Source organism: Syngnathus acus, chromosome 1, assembly GCF_901709675.1.
Source record: "Syngnathus acus chromosome 1, fSynAcu1.2, whole genome shotgun sequence".
In the NCBI taxonomy this organism is placed as follows: Eukaryota; Metazoa; Chordata; class Actinopteri; order Syngnathiformes; family Syngnathidae; genus Syngnathus; species Syngnathus acus.
This window is the reverse complement of record NC_051087.1, coordinates 13,168,091-13,182,560: the sequence shown is the minus strand read 5'-3', so window position 1 is coordinate 13,182,560 and position 14,470 is coordinate 13,168,091. Positions and strand designations below refer to the sequence as shown.

At 42.3% G+C, this 14,470-nt stretch overlaps 1 protein-coding gene and 2 long non-coding RNA genes across 3 annotated transcripts in view; 1 reads left to right on the top strand and 2 right to left on the bottom strand.

Annotated features, from left to right (window-relative positions):
- The window catches only part of LOC119122085 (C-type mannose receptor 2-like), a 184,243-nt gene that overhangs the window by 152,399 nt on the left and 17,374 nt on the right, over positions 1-14,470 (bottom strand). The gene's annotated exons all lie outside the window — the stretch shown is intronic.
- The window catches only part of LOC119128384, a 44,789-nt gene that overhangs the window by 26,374 nt on the left and 3,945 nt on the right, over positions 1-14,470 (bottom strand). The window lies entirely within an intron of this gene.
- On the top strand, positions 1,313-1,691 carry LOC119128366. The gene is made up of 3 exons (XR_005098991.1): positions 1,313-1,352; positions 1,425-1,523; positions 1,612-1,691. It is a non-coding gene; the product is annotated as an uncharacterized LOC119128366 (long non-coding RNA).

Below are 14,470 nucleotides of genomic sequence, written 5' to 3'. Positions count from 1 at the left end.
CTTTCCTTGTACTCCATACTTTTTCTTCCCCTTCGGCATGTATTGCATACAATTAAGAAATCTACTCGCCATGTACTTCTCATCTCCTTCAAGAGCTAGAGATTTATCATTATTTCCCATCTTAATTTTGGAAGTTTTAGTTTTTCCAATGTTTTTTTTCATTTTTGTTTTTCTTTGAGGATCCTCAATGCAGGTTTAAATTGACCTTTCAACGAATTCTCTTTGCAGTTAAATTATCCTACCAGTCACACTCTCAACCACACAAATTGCTTATCCCTGCCTACGCGAAGTCCTCTTTGTTTTAAAAAAAAAGAGCTGCTTCATCCGGAGAGGGGACTCTACAACACCCCTTCCTTCCCTGGGAACTAAAGACAACAGTCCTGTTACCCAGCCCTGCCAACGCGAAGTTGTACTCTTTAGAACAGTGGTTGTCAAATGAGGGTACACTGAGGTACTCTAGGGGGTACGTGAGATTTTACAAAAATATATAAGGGCACAGAAGCGCTTGTACTTCCTGCGGAGGATGAGGAGAGTCCACCTGCCCCCACCCATCATGAGGACGTTCTACAGAAGCACCATAGAGCGCATTCTGACAAGCTGTCTCTCGGTGTGGTGTGGAGGTTGCAGCGCCTCCGATTGGAAGAACGTGAGGAGAGTGGTGAGGACAGCAGAGAGGATCATCGGGGCTCCTCTTCCCTCCATTCAGGACATGTCATCCCAGCGCTGCGTGTCCCGAGCCCGTAACATTATCAGTGACCCATCGCACCCCCACCATGGACTGTTCTCCCTGCTGCCCTCTGGGAAGAGGTTTCGCAGCATCCGCTGCAGGTCCACCAGGTTCTGCAATAGCTTTTTCCCTGTTGTCGTCAGACTGTTGAACATTCAAACTGCTGAACTCTAAACTGGTCTCTGCATCACACATACACAGAATCTGTACATTATCATACTACAACCACTATCTCGCACTGCCAACCTTGCTGAACCTTTATAATCCATGTTAATTTAAAAGTACGCAACCTGGGTTAGCATTCCTCTGCACACTTTGTAAATACTGTTTTGTTTCCTGCACTGTTACATACTTTATCACTGCTGCACTTTATTCTTATCTTATTTTATTTTATATTTTTATATAGAATGTTACTTTTACTCAACCGCAATATCACTACATTGTTGAAAGCTGTATGCAACGAAATTTCGTTTTGTATGCACCCTGTGTAGACAAAATGACAATAAAGTTTGTCTAAGTCTAAGTCTAAGTCTAACATTCCAACATAATCATACGCTCAAGATAATCTGTAAACCCTAACAGAACAGAATGCAGAAATCATATACAGAACAGAATTAAGACTCGGGTGAGATTTATAATTGTGACGGATTCAAGTGGCTGAATTTACTGCCATTCTTAAAGTTCTTTCTCTTTTTAGCCAGTCAAATATTTCACAGAAGAGTTTAAGGAACAGAATATTTTGTTGGTGAATGAACAAATGGTTTGCCGACATTTTCTTCATGGAAAGTGCATCAAGGTGGGCGATGTACTGGAAACTGGTATCCAACAAAACTTCAGTATGTAAGGTGTTGATAAATCGCTGTATTCTCTTCCTCTTGTTGCAGGGTGACAACTGTCAAATGCAACACATTGAGCCTGAGAACAATCTCGTCAAAACGCGTTGCAAGTATTACATGCAGGGAGCCTGCATGAAAGGGGAAAAATGCCCATTTATGCACAATATCCTTTGCTTTAGCCAAAACAAAGTCATAGTGGACTCTACTACAAGGTAAAAAGACGCTTCGGTAAAATGTAGCTACACAGACCTGCTGTTTGGGTCAAGTTTCACTTTAGGGTAGAGGCCAAAGTGTTTCCGTTTTAATATTTTCCTTAACACCTATGCACGGTCATGCAAATTTTTCCATAAAAAGGGAAAGTGCTCTAAAGGAGACGACTGTAGGTTTTCTCATGAGCCGCTTAATGACATCACATCACCATGAAATTGCTGAATGAGGTGGGGGTATGAAGTTTGCTTTGTTCACCTTTCAATAGCAAGAATAAATAGGAAAAACCCTTTGGAATGACATTGATTCATCCATAAATTTATCATCAATTTTGATCTTATCCTAATCACAAGTCACAACAAAAGACAAGCGCGGTATGTTTAACGCCAAACAAAAATCATTTGGATTAATCAGTCTCGACTCATCAAAACTACTATCCGATGAATGATAAGATTGGAGATGCTGGTTGCCCTGTCCAAACCAGGCCTCATCTAAAATGTCATCAGAACACCTACAGTTCAGAATTACTCACTTGTATGAAGGTGGAAACCTCTCAAAATCCAACCCTAACGTCCCCGTCGTGAGAGGTGGTTGTAGTGTTGTGATAATTAGACGCTACCCCTTTAAGAGACTGAGGAAGTGAGAGGGTGTTAAACAGTGAGAGTGGGAGTTGTAGTTGGGCAGGACAAGCGAGGAGTCAATGTTATACTACCTGTAAATGCGAATGAAAGTTATTAAAGCTTGAACTTAAAAGATCTAAACTGAGAGGACATCCAGTTTCTACAATGGCGACGAGGATATTGCGCGACTGACGTGAACGGATCCCCGCGACGGAGTTTCTACCGCTCACAACTGTTTGCCTGCTGGATATTTTATTAGGGCGTCTTAAAAGTTGTGTTGGTATTTCAGGGTCAGCACTAGGCTGGTTCCATTCCTATCTATCAAATAGGACGCACCGAGTGGTCCATGGCAATGCGTCCTCTGAGCACTATAATGTTACGTGTGGTGTCCCACAGGGATCGGTTCTCGGACCAATTTTATTTAATATTTATATGATTCCGCTTGGGGACATAATACGTAAATATAATATTAGTTTTCAATGCTACGCGGATGACACCCAATTATATATGCCGTTATCGATGACAGATCCGCGGGATTGTTGTAATCTTGAGGCATGCCTTGCGGAGATCAAGCAATGGATGTCTCTCAACTTCCTTCGTCTTAACCCAGATAAAACTGAGATGTTGATAATTGGTCCAACTACTGTAACTAATCTCGGGGTAATGTTTGACCAAACTCTCTCCTTTCAAAAGCACATTAAGAATATAACCAGAATTGCGTTCTTTCACCTTTGTAATATTGCAAAGATTCGTCCGATCCTCTCGACCGGTGATGCGGAAACTATTATACATGCGTTCGTCACGTCGCGCCTGGACTACTGTAATGTACTATTCTCTGGTCTTCCTAAGTCCCGCATCAAAAGTCTACAGTTAGTACAAAATGCTGCTGCAAGGCTGCTCTCACGGACAAGAAAATTTGATCACATTACCCCAATATTAGCCAACTTACATTGGCTCCCGGTCCATTTAAGATGTGACTTCAAGGTTCTTCTATTAACCTATAAATCACTGCATGGCTTAGCGCCTTCGTATCTCGTCGACCTAGTTGTTCCTTATGTTCCGTCTCGTAACCTTCGTTCGCAAAACGCTACCCTTTTAGCGACACCGAGGGCCAAGAAAGTGTCTGCAGGGTCTAGAGCATTTTCTATCCGGGCTCCAGAGCTTTGGAATGCCCTCCCAATGGATATTAGGACTGCTACCTCAGTAGAAACATTTAAGACACGTTTAAAGACACATTTCTATGACATGGCCTTTAACTAACTTGTAGTGGCCGATTCGGCCGGAGTTTGTTTTGTTTTCTCTCCCAACCCCCCCTCCCCGGCCGGGGAGGTGGTTAGGTGGCACCCAAGCTGACAGCGGCTATCTGGATTCTCGTGGGCCAATTCAGGTTGGGGGCACTGCAGCTCAACCTCCACTGCCAGGATAGTAGAGGGCTCCTCCGGCAGCCCTTCGCTCTGACTTGGACATGCACTTTTTTGATTTTCATATTATGTATTATTTGTGCCCTCTCTGCATCCATTACAACCTGGTGATCCTGAAAGGGGGATCCTTCCATCTGTGGTCCCTTCTCAAGGTTTCTCATTTTCCCCGGGCAGGGGTTTTGAGTTTTTCCTTGCCCTTTTGGGAGCTTAAGATCAGGGGATGCTTTGAGAATAATTGTCAATTTTTGTCTATGTGAAGCCCTTTGAGACTGCTTGTGATTTAGGGCTATACAAATAAACTTGACTTGACTTGACTTGACTTGGATCGCGGGATAGCCACTTCGCTGGTAACGGACTCGTGAGTAAACGGCCGTGTGAAGTACGTGATTTGATGCAGGGATATCTCCGGTACGGAGGTGTTTTGCTGTCTGAGCTCTCATTTTAGGAAGAAAGACAACATCCGCTAGCTAGCAACGCTCGCGCTGTAGTCGGGAGAGACGTGCCATTGCCTATCGCGGACGAAGGGACTGGCAATGGCTAGGCACACATGGACGTGGCTGGACAATAATATTCCTGTAAAAAAAAAAAACCCAACACTGTCGAACTAAAACTATTGTAACAATGGCAGGTGTGGCTGGATTACCCCCATTCCCCCTCTTTGATGTGAGGTCAGTCATGATAGCTGGTGGATGCATTGATGTTCTTGTTGATTCGGGAGCCTCAGCTAATCTCCTGGATGGAAGGGCCTACAGCGCGTTGAAGACACAACTCAACCTAGAGCAGTCAAGCAAAAGGATATACCCTTATGGTACGAAAATTCCCCTTTCCCTTCATGGTAAGGTTACCACAACAGTCTCTGCCAATGGGAGAACAGCTCAGGCAGCATTCTACGTTGTTGATGGAGACCACGGCTCACTGCTGGGCCATGACACTGCAACTAAACTAGGTCTCATACATGTGGTGCTCTCCAATCAAACCGTGCCACAGGACATGTCTAAAGCAGATCAGCTGCTCCTGCAATATCCAAGTCTCACCTCGGGCGTGGGGAAACTGAAAAATTTCCAAGTCAAATTGCACATAGACCGGAGTGTGCAACCAGTTGTTCAGCCCCACCGTCGTATTCCCTTTCACATGAGGAAGAAAGTAGAGGAGGAATTACAAAGCTTGGAGGACCAAGGCATAATCGAAAAAGTAGAAGGCCCAACACCGTGGGTGTCACCCATTGTGGCGTCACCGAAACCAAAAAACCCTGAGAGACTACGCCTCTGCATAGACATGCGCCTGCCTAATAAAGCTGTCCAAAGGGAGAGACACATATCACCTACGGTAGATGACATCGTGCATGATCTCAACGGCGCCACCGTGTTCTCGAAGCTGGACCTCAATGCAGGATATCACCAACTTGAACTAGCGCCTGAGTCCAGATACATCACTACATTCTCAACGCATGTTGGACTGAGACGGTACACACGCCTCATTTTTGGAATCTCTTCAGCAGCAGAGGTCTTCCAACACACGATCCAAAATGTGCTCCACGGAATACAGGGAGTCAGAAATTTCAGCGATGACATCATCATTTTTGGAACCACTCCTGCAGAGCATGACCGCTCCCTGGAAGAAGTCTTCAAAAGACTCCATGAAAACGATCTCACAATTAATAGAGATAAGTGTGAGTTCCACAAGACGTCTCTGGAATTCTATGGCAACATCTTCTCACAAGACGGTATCTCACCTGACCCTGAATGAATGAGCTGTGACAAGAGGTCACTTAATAGCAGTGACGAGGTCACTTAAAACGAGCAGTGACAAGAAGTCACTTAAAGACCTTGGGAATTCTAGACCCTGTCAAGTGCAATTAGAAACAGTTAAATTCCGCAGGGGCGGTGTGGAGCCCCCTAACTTTTTACGTTAGTTAAATTCCGCAGCAGGAGTGCGGGCTCCTCTGTTATTAAAAAACGCGCGTGGTGTGATTGTGTATGGTTTGACTGAGAGTGATCTCATTTGAGCGCTCCTCTATATAAACACACAGGATTGTAAACAGTGGCTTTGTGTGGATGCAGAGGCAAGGACTCTCCGCTCCCTTCGGGGAGGTGAAAGGAGACTTACCACACATCAAATTTTTAACCACTGTCCTGTGAATAAAGTTGGTTTTAGGACACTGTAGGTGCCATTCAAACTACCAACTCCAAAATTTAGAAAAAGAAACCATGGGAAACTTAGATAGTAAGCGAAAGTCCCTACCCCGACATGAACTAAAATGCAAAGATTGGAAAATAAATGGAAAAGAATTACAAATAGCTTTTAAAAGTAAAATAAAGAATAAATCTGACAAGTAAGACGAGCAAAAAGGTGTTCTTAGTGGGATCTATGTGGTCTTATACGTATGTTGTGCGTCATCCTTTTGTGTTGGTGTGTGTGTGTGTGTGTGTGCGTGTGCGCGCAGAGGATCCTCATGAATGAGTGTGTATATGTGTGCGCGAGTGAGATGTGTGTCCTATGGAAGACATCAGTAATGGAGAATGTTCAGGAAGCTGTTTAGGAATAATAGGAAAATTGAGAAGTAGGCGATAATGTGTTTAAGTTGGTTGGAGAAATTGAGATGAGCAGTGTGTGGCAGAAAGTGACTAGAACGGTGGCTTGATAGGACGAGAATAAGAGACAGCAAATGTTGTGTAGGAGACAGTGAAAGATGTCGAATGTGAACATGACGAAGGGCGCAACAGCAAAGCTGGCCTGCCCTTTGAGAGGGCGAGACTGATAAGCGTGCCTGCGCTCGCGCGTAGTCGCGGGGCGGGGCTGTGCGCTTGGGCCTTTGCTATGCTTGTGTGGGCGGTGGGCCGGCATCATGGTTGTTGCAGGAAATGGCCAGCCTGTGACCAATCAACATTGATGCTGCGCCCCCCTCGCACGAGGGGTGCTATGGCTGCGGGCGAAGCAGGGAAAGTGTGAGTTTCTCAGAGAATGTCTGAATATTTGAAGCAGGGTGATGCTTAAGGAAGATGTGACAATATTTGCTTGAAGGATAAAAGGCACTGATGAGAAAAAAGTATAACCAAAACGTCAGAACAGAGGATGACGTTTGCGCAGCGTTGTTTGTTGATATTGTTTGTGAGCTGTGTCTCTGCTGTAAGTTTTTGTGTTGTCTGTGTGCTGTCAGTGTTATGTGTTAAAATTGGCTAATATAGGTGCACAAAGGAATTTGGAAGACTGTAGTCTATCTGATTTGCACCACAAAACAGAAGCAATTTTGTAAAAATAAGAAGAAAAGAAAGGCAAGCAATTTTTTTTTGTGGGCAGAAACTGGTCCACACTGCATTTATGCCTAGCCCTGATGAAACAAAATTTGAGAGATGGAAAGAACTTGCTTTCTGGAATTGGATGAAGCAAAATTATTAAATAACATTTCAAAGCTAAATTTAGAAGAAATAGTCGATTGGTTGTGTCAAGACTACACAAGTTTTTACATTTGAGAATAAGAGAGTGATTGAGTTAGTTAAAGTTAAGAAACGACAACAATTGACTATTATATTAATTTACTGGCGGTTATTTTGTTGGTTTTTATCTTTTATCTTGATTGGTTTGACACCTTGGGGGAGGAAAGATTAGGATGTGGAACACGGGTTGAGACAACCGGTTACACATGCAGAACGTGTGCACTGGGACACATTTTAAAAGGTGTGTCAAATTAAATGATGAAATCATGTGACAATGTCTAATCATTTGCTAGCTGAGTCGCTCCCCTTTCGTGGAAGCCATCCATTTACTTGCTAAGCTAGTTGTGGAAGCAGTAGCTATATGCACGTGCGCAGTGCACACACACGAGACTGATAAGGTGTCAAGAGGTAACAAGCTTGCAGATAGAACCGAAAAACTGCAGCGCGGAAGACGGTTCAAATTGTACATACACAAGAAGCAGATTAAGTCACTGACACATTTTTAAAGATGTAAAGCGACAAAGTCCATAGACTGAAATTCAATTATGGACGAAAAGAGGGGCAAGAGTGGAGAATGGTATCTATAAATGACCAGAAGACTGGCCTATCCTACAAAAAACCTATGCAAATGGGCAGCAATATTGAGCCATGGTGTGTGTCACATGGCTCAAGAGGTGGGATAGTGGGCAGTTCATTCAGCTTTATACAACATATGGATTTGATTCATATTCAAAACATTTTCAAAACAAAAAATTTTTTGTAGAGTTTGTTTAACATGTGCTAAACATAATCCACAGGGTTATACTGCCTGGTCATAATAGATACATTCTCAAAATGGTTTGAATTGGCTTCAACAAAAACACTGAATGCCTTAACAGTGGCACAAAAATGTTATGTAAAGAAATAATAACGAGATATGGGATTTCAGAAATTAATTCTCATGACAGGACTGGTATAAAGTGTGAAAATGTGCATGGAAAAAACTGGAAGACCATGGACAAAATGTTTAGACCTGGTCAAACTGTTCATAAATATTACAATTACTGTGGGTTTAACCCCGTATGAAAAATTGTTTGGGCGACAATATAGATTACCATGTTTCAAAACCAAGTGGGATTCTAAGGATGATTCAAATTTGGCATTTACATTTTATATTTATAATTAATATTTTAAAGGCAAAAAGAACAAAGCACGTTCTCATTAAGAGCATTGAAAACGAAACACTGGTGTTCTTCCAAGGGGGAAGGGCCACATTGAATATTGATAATTACATCAACTGCCATTAAAATAGCAGAAAGGTCAGTTGAGGTGGTCCTAGCAAATTACAAAAGGGTAATTTCTTTTGAGGTAACGTTCAATCGGAAAAAGTGACCCAAAGGAAGCCTTACCTCTTAGAGAAATGCCGGGAACAAGAAAATGGAACAATGACGTTATTGCATGTAAGGTGGCTATCTTTGTTGCCATTTTGTTAACTTCAGCAATATGGTATTTGTGGGAACTAAGTCATAATGAGTAGGGGAGAGATGAGTGAACAACTTATATTGATCACTCCCAAAAAACAATGCTGCATTGTAGCAATTTAAAAAGATCAATTTGACCTTAGCAGGATGATCTTCTGTGTTGGATCTGGACTGCCATGAAAATATGATGTTTATATGTGTACTTTGTCAACAACCGCTGTAGATGTTAAAGAATGGGATGATTATATCTAAAATTAATGTGGATATTTTGTTTCAGGTAACTATAAGAGTTACTGAAAAACGAAACAATTGATTGCTAATGGCAAAACAAGCTGTAAAGACAAGAAGCAAAAATTGAATATGTCATATGTATGGATTTGCGACCGATTCTTTATGTTGTATCGTTGCCATTGACCAAAGATTGTGTGACATCTGTCACATCTACTGATTGTGAAATGTGTGACAGAGCATTCTATATAGTAATATCCATTGAAAAAAGAAAAAAGAAGCCATTGCTTTCAGAGAATGTAGTCAAGCTAAATTGTATATGTATCAACATGCCAAGATCTGGGAAAAAGCTGGAAAAACAAACAAACAAAATGTCTTTAAATTTGAGAGGCGACGATGATCTGACTGAAATTGATGCAATCAGAGTCCCCAGAGGAGTTCCTGATTAATAAGAATTAATTGACCAAATTGTAGCAGGATGGGAGTCTTCCATTTGCTGGTGGTGTACGATGAACAAAAACGTCGACATGATAAATTACAACCATTGCAACATGCAGAAATTGGGCAAACGGACACAAGCGGGACTTGAGGCAGTGCACGGACAGCTAGCCACGCCTTCCCTAATGTCAATCCAGAACCGCAATGCTCTTGTTATGTTGTCGTCTGAGAAAGGAAGGGTCTGTGCAATGTTCAGAGAACAATGCTGCACCTTCATCCAGAACGACACCGCCCCTGATGGGAGCCTGACGAAGGCGATTGCAAGCTTGCAATCCCTCAAAACGAGGATGAAAGAGCACAACAAGTGGATGACTGCTTTTGGGAAGTATAAAGCCCTTGTGTCCTCAATTACTGCTATACTCACCTTGTGTGGTTGTTGTTGTATTCCATGTCTCCGTGCTCTGTTTAATCGTCTCATCACTACAGCAATATCGCCCATGGAAGACAAGATGGCCGGGGTATGCCTAATGTCTGAACGCCAGCATGTTGATGATAACGATGATGATGATGGAATTTTTGCACTTGGGTTTACAGACTTCTCCCCAGATCTGGGTGTTTCCGAATGATAATATCGCAACGTTTATCCTTTCTTGGTGTAAACTTATTTGTGCTCATACTTGTGATCCTACGGCTGAAAATCTTTTTGAAGTGGCCGCTTTTAGGTGATAAGATGGTCTCTGAGAACTTATGATAAACAGGAGGGAATTGTTAGAAAAATGTATATATATGTTATCATGCGTTCTCTAATCAATGCTTTACCGCAATATTACTGCAATATATGCTTGCTGTTTGGCCTTGCTGTTTTTATGATGTACCACAGAAGAGAAAAGTTACGGCTGGGTCAGGAGAGAGGTTACAGCTGGGTCAGACAGGACGCAGCTGACAACTCAGCAAAAAGAAGACATCTACCGAGACAGTTCCTTTCTAACAAAGACCACTTTGTTAAACAACATGCCTCATTGCTGTCTTGCACCTCAGATGAACCTACAAGTGACCATCATTGTCAGGGTTTTCCAAACTATCTTGATCGTAAGATTATGTCGGAATGTATGTATCCAGTAATAAATAACCTAGCTTGTCCCATTCTACACAATGTCGTAAAGCATCCCTTGCTATGTTTTGACTAGAGGTCAAAGGTTTTCTTCTCTATCCAGGCCACTCAAATTCCTCTTCCCACATGTTCTTATCAGTATGTAAACACCTAGTGATTTCTTCCTTACGAGGCAAAGCCCACATGCGTTCCCCCTCCCCTTTTAGGGGCTTTTGTCTCACAATTGTGGGTAGGGAAAATCCAAATAAAAAGAGCGGGAGTGTACACAGATATTTAGTGGAGTGAGATTGTTGTGAAGCTATCTGTACTGCACTCCTCGCGAGAAAAGACTTAATATTCTGTCTCACTTGTGGTTTGTTTGCTGTTGCTCTTCTCTTGAAATTTGTTCGGTCAGCGAATAAACCTAACACAGGCGTTAACATGGAACCCACAAGGCAAAAGAAGCAGAGGGAAACCCAAAAACAACTGGAGAAGGAGCACAGAGCTGGATATCAAGAAGATGGGACTGTCGTGGAAACAGCTGGAGAAAATGGCAAAAGACAGACGAGGGTGGAAACTCTTCATCGATGGCCTATGTTCCGAAAGGAATGAAAAGGCCTAAGAAGAAGAAAAGATGAAGGTGGAAACGGTGACAAGGGTCAAGTTTTGATGTTCATCAGTCCATAGTATGGCAGATTAGCACTGCTGCTACTCCCCCTTCGCGTGGCAAGTGCATTGTGAGGTGAAGAAAAATCTAATGACTTCCAGAAAACAAAAAAACATGTCAACATAATTGTGTGGTATTGCTTCAAGAAAATGGTGTCAATTAGATGAAAATCAGATCACATTTTATGACCAATTTATGCCGAAATGCAATATTTCCAAAGGGTGCGCAGTTAGTTGCGTACTTCTTGCAACTTCCAAACTACTTCCCATTTCTTTTTCTGCAGTTTATGGAATATGAAATGGAGCTTGCCAAGAAATGGGAGCAGTCTTCAGTTCACTCCGTGACAGTAGATGAGCCGGAGGTCACGCAAGCACCCAATCTCGAAGAAGAAAACAAGGCGTCTGATAACATAGAACAGCCCTTCAAGTATTGCAGAATTTTTTCCTTGGGGCCGATTCTGAATTGCTCCATTCGCAAGATTAGTGGTTGTCATACCTTAGCATACAGTTCCATCTCAAAAAATATTTATCTTTATCTTCGGCTTACGATGTCGATCCGTTCTGAGGCAGTGATGTGAATCGAATTTTGGTGTAAGTCAGAACAGTAATAAAATGAAACAGTACAGTGATAAAAAAAAAAAAAACAATTCCTTTGCTTTATTCCTTTGGTTGGCTTGCACACCGGAAGGGGCTTTGCAAGAGAGAGGCAACGCAACATTCCAAAATGGCGTATACCATGTGAGTGGGTCACGCCGTCTTCCTCGGTCCACAGTCTCTCTCGCTGTGTATTCTTCCACCGCGCGCATCAACTAGCGTATTTTTCGCACCAAAAGGCGCACTGCTGGATTATAAAGCGCACCCTCATTGAATTTTTTATTTTAGAAATTATTTCATATATAGGGCGCACCGGATTAAAAGGCGCATAAAATAGAAGCTATACTGCAACAAACTGAGGTTGACTAGGGTTGCGGTATGCATCCACTAGCCCAGGGGTGGGCAAACTACGGCCCGCGGGCCACATCTGGCCCACGGGACCGTTTAATCCGGCCCGCCAACCCTGAATAAATTGTATTATTAAACATTTTTTTTGGTCATTTTGCATTTAATGATTGCGTTTCCCCAGTAGATGGGGAACCGCTCGCCTGCGCATTTACTACCGGAAGCCGTGTCAGAAAGCTCGGTGCACACTCACAAGTGCGTGTACGTACTCAGTAGTACGGACATGGCGCACTCGCGCTCTATTTGTATCAGTCCCGAATTTAGAGCGTGGGCTGTGACGACAGCATTCTTGCAATTCGCGCGCTGAGCTTTCAGATACAGTTTTACGCTAAAGCCACCCACAAACCTTCCCCTGGAATCCTTTTATTAAAATGAGTCGCCCAAGGAAAAGCAAGGTGGACACAGTGCCGAGTGTTTAAAAAAGAGTGGCCAATTTGGCTCGACGTACGCGACGTGACGTTCAGCCACATCAACATCAACCCGTCACAGATCGAGGTAAACGGACCAACACCTCGGATCTCTCCTAAGAATTGCCACAACAAATTTTACTCCAGACTATGACGCACTAGCAAAAAAGGGAGACCAACAACACTGTTCCCACTGAAAATGAAGGGGAGGCTCTCAAGTTTGTTGTAAAAAAAAGCATTTTGAATATGATTTGTACACAGCAGGGATTGAAACTAGCGACCATTCTCATTTTCAAACAATGCAGGATGCTCAAGGACATTGATGCACCACCTGTTTGCGACTAATCTTAACCTGTAAAGTTCTTAAGGCTTACTTTAAGGAAGTGTTTCCCGTTTCCTCACCTCTGTTACCAGGTGTTTGTGAGTTAAAACTCTGCTCTGATTTTCAGATACCCCTCACCGTGTTGCTGTTTTGATTACTTTATTTGGATGTATGCTTTCACCGATTCTTCAAGATGATATATTTGGTCAGAATGTTTGCCGTTTGATGTGATCTCATAAGATAAACATCTTTCATTAATCTGACCTGCAGGCACTGAAGTGATGGAGACTGTTATTCATAATAACAGTGTCGTATTTTATGAGAATCACTGATAGCAGTTTTTTAGTGAATTTTTTTTTTTTTTTTTAATGCTGTTAATAAATGCATTTGTTTTCAAAAAACTTGTTTGGAATATCCATGCTTTACTACCTACTAAAGGCCAAAATCTTTTATGCAATGACCTTTACAGGTCGCTTATATTACTTCACACAAACACTACGTCCATCTGCTCCTGGTTCGGCCCTCCGGTCCAAATTTAGAACCCAGTTCGGCCCGCGAGTCAGAAACTTTGCCCACCCCTGCACTAGCCAATAACCAATAAGCCCTCTGTAAACAATCGCGTTTCTCAAACAATCTCCTATAAAATGATCAGAACTGACTAAAGTTCGATCTAACACTGGTACTGCTTACCTATGTTTCCATTCCATATCGATCCGTAAATCTACTCGAAACATTAACAGAGCAGCCTATTTTGACATGAAATAGCCTTGTGCGTATAGCAGCTATTATTATAGCATTAGCCACCCGCAAACTCCCATGAGCCTCAGCTCGCAGACCCCCATGAGCCTCAGTGAAGTGTAAACAATCGCGTTTCTCAAACGATCTCCTATAAAATGATCGGAACTGACTAAAGTTTGATCTAACACATTGGTACTGCTTACCTATGTTTCCCTTCCATATCAATCCGTAAATTTACTCGAAACATTAACGGAGCAGCCTGTTTTGAAATGAAATAGCCTCGCGGGTACAACAGCTATTCGGTGACGCCCCCTGACCACAGTTGCCGTAATGTTGGGAAGCGATGCGACCTTGTAATTTACTAGTCGTACTAAAACGTACTGAAACGTTTTGGCAGAGCACTGTGTACAACCAGTATGGATCAACGAATTCCTCAATTGATCCATATATAAGGCGCTCTGCATTATAAGGCGCACTGTGTTTTTTTGAGTAAAATGTAAGTTTTTAAGTGCGCCTAATAGTGCGGAAAATACGGTAGTTCCCGCGCACGTTAAGTATCTTAGAACGCTTTTACGATGCAAAACCGCTTTAAATACATGAAATGAAAGACGAAAATCGGATGCACCGATACCACTTTTTTTAAAAACAGATATAAGTAAAAGTACTTTGATTACACTACTTGTTGACACAGAGTACTGAAGAACACAAAAGATATAATTCCACCAAACTTAAATGTCATTTTTATTTTTCAATGCAAAAAGCAAATGTTACAGTTGACAGTGAATGACAGTAACAGTCTACTTTAAATCTCACTTTTCTATTAACTATAAAAAAAAAACCTCTTCTACATAAATAACAAATTCTTTGACGTTTACCA